General features: G+C 32.3%; 2 long non-coding RNA genes across 2 annotated transcripts; both read right to left on the bottom strand.

Moving 5' to 3' along the window:
* Window positions 1–6: 6 nt before the first annotated feature.
* Window positions 7–602, bottom strand: LOC109591203 (uncharacterized). The gene is made up of 3 exons (XR_002189706.1): window positions 542–602; window positions 371–497; window positions 7–85 (listed from the first exon to the last, which is right to left on the bottom strand). It is a non-coding gene; the product is annotated as an uncharacterized LOC109591203 (long non-coding RNA).
* A 101-nt stretch (window positions 603–703) lies between these two features.
* LOC109591204 (uncharacterized) lies at window positions 704–990 on the bottom strand. Its single transcript, XR_002189707.1, has 3 exons — window positions 919–990; window positions 833–872; window positions 704–789 (listed from the first exon to the last, which is right to left on the bottom strand). It is a non-coding gene; the product is annotated as an uncharacterized LOC109591204 (long non-coding RNA).
* Window positions 991–2,741: the final 1,751 nt, after the last annotated feature.

Genomic DNA, 2,741 nt, shown 5'->3' with positions numbered 1-2,741 from the left:
CAAAAAAAGATTATAATTGTTTTCTTCATCATAGTCTACCAATGTTCCACAAGTAAAACACTTCATGTTTTGTAACTTAAGACACCTAAAGAGCCATAAATTAAGAAGGCACTAAAATGTGACCATAATTGACAAAAGGGCCCTTATGGCGGATTTTAAAATTGATCGTTATAATAGAAAATATCAACCTGTGAGTGCTTTGTTAGACAATCATTGTTTCTAAAAGTTTCATGGTAACTTTTTGCATCCTGTGGAGTAATTTTATGATGAATGGGGCTCAGGAAGTTGGATTTCTTAGGCTAGAAAGACAAATTTCACTACCCGCCATAAGGTACCTTTTGTCAATTATGGTCACAAATAATAAACTTACATTACTGAGAAATTAATTTCCCAAAAATCTCCAACATTAATGAACTCTCGGGTTCCATGTAGTGAAGCAGATCTTTCAAAGGTATCTTGTCACACATAGTCCTACAAAGCTTAGTTCCATAACATAACTATAATGAGGCATAAATTCTACATAAGCAAAGGAACTACATACCTTCCTTAACCAGCATGATGAAGGCAGGTTCACAAAAAAATTCAATGCTATTTGAAGTGAACTATAATGACAAATGATGATAATAAATTAAAACACTATGATTAAACTGGCCTTAACAAGAGCTTTAAACAAGAAAGTTTCAGTTCATCACAACCAGAATAATGAATTTAGCTTTTCACATGAAATTAAACAAACCTAAGATATTCTTGTCTTGAAACTTAGTGAGATAAGGTAACTATTCTAGTGGCCTTGCTAAATTAATGAATTAATATGAATTAAAGGAGCACCTACTATACTAATATTTCCAGAATAATCTTCTGCATCAAAAATTCTAAGGAAAAGTAACAATTTCACACATAATCAATAAACTATTTTACCACACTTGTGACTATCATTCATAAGTCTCTCAGTACAATATCTTCATCATCATGATCACTAATACATTCACCATAATTAAAATATAGTTACAATCACATGTAAAGAACCATTTTTACGCCTGATTTCTCATCGTCTTCACTAGTGTCATGAATATTGCAGAAAGGTCTTCTGGCTCTGTTTCAATGCTTGGCTCAATACTAGAAAGTTAACGGAGAATCCATAATGAAAGGTATGTACTTCTAATTATAGTCAATTAAACTTAGTCATCAATCTCACAATAATAATTAGCCTAAATTTATTGTAATATAAGTTTGTTCATGCAGTTTATACCCCTTTGATAATTCCTCATAAACCCAGGTCACTACTTTCGTATCATAATGGCCTTTTGTAGGCAAGATGTGGTACCTTTAATTGGAAGGTGCCAGTTTTATTTTCTAGTCATGTATCTGCTCAATTAATTTATTTGGCTTGATTGTGTATCTACATGTGCCTACTTTTTACTCAAAATATCGTGTATCCTACTCATGTTTAAGTAATAAATGTTTCAAAATAGCCTAAAAATAGTATAACATTTAATGTAGTCCACGGTACTCACATAACATCCAGTGATTTAGCCCTAGTGTATACAGCCAACAAGATTCCTCTTAGAGAGTCAGATTAAGATGATTTTCTTTAACAAAACATGTCAGATAGTCCACACGGGGCTGCCATTTTGAAAAGTATCGATCTGATCCAGTACTGATATACAGCTTGGACCAGTGCTGACGAACAGACATTACTGTATCAGCTACGACTACATCGGGACTGAAATAGATACTGGTCCAGGCTAGAGCAACAGCCTGGATTTAGCAGTGATGGCCGTCAATGCTTAACCGTTATAGAATCAAACCTAGTCCAGGCCTGATACCCATCATTCACGGATCATGCATGGTAACTCTTGGGTGTGTAATGTATGTTTGTGACAAACATAAGTTATATCAAGCATATACATGTACGTATTTAGTATAGCATATAAAGCCTGTGTGTTTACATTGCTTGCTGTTGATGATGTTTCTTTCTTACTTTGCTTTAAGGTATTTATAGCTGCAAATGATTTAATGATTCAGCAGTGAGGTGTAATAATACTTTCATAGCATGGTGAAAGTCTAAGGCTATTGTCTGATTTTGTTTGTGGTAACTAAATTAATTTTAAATAAGTAATCAGCATTGTAACACTATATTGTGTTGTAGCTCTTTGATCAGTGGTGCTTTCACACTGGAGGAGGCTCCAGTTTCAAGCTGCACAGGTTTCATATTGTCTTAGTCTTAGCAATTGAATACATAGTAAGATAGAATTTTGTGAGATTCCATAGTTTTTTATTATTGTGTTATAGGATATGATCCAATGCTATAATTCTTTTTTATGATTAATATTGATTATCTAATTAACTATGGCCACGGTATGTATTTTCTTTACTCGTTAATATAATTAAGTAATGTGTATCACATGTATTTGTATTGTAGGAAGATTGAAGCTTAAGTATTGAATTGTTTTGCGTTGTTGAACAAACACTAATTTTAAGCATTGCTTTTATAATTTCTGTTTTGGCTTTACGCTTAAAGATAGTTGACTTTTATTATAAGTTTTTAATTTAAATAAAGTTAACTTTATAGATCTACATGTAAATAATGAATTAATAAAAGTTATAGTTCTTTATTAAGTTGCTGTTCCTCCTGCCCATGCCTCTTGGCCTGCCTCTAGGAAGATTGTAGTATAAAAGTAAAATTGAATAGAAGAGGTGATAAATTGGTATCTATATAAACTGTAGATAATAACTAAAAT

Source organism: Amphimedon queenslandica, unplaced genomic scaffold, assembly GCF_000090795.2.
Source record: "Amphimedon queenslandica unplaced genomic scaffold, v1.1 AMPQUscaffold_8712_Cont19348, whole genome shotgun sequence".
NCBI lineage: Eukaryota > Metazoa > Porifera > Demospongiae > Haplosclerida > Niphatidae > Amphimedon > Amphimedon queenslandica.
This window is presented reverse-complemented; position numbering and strand designations above follow the sequence as displayed.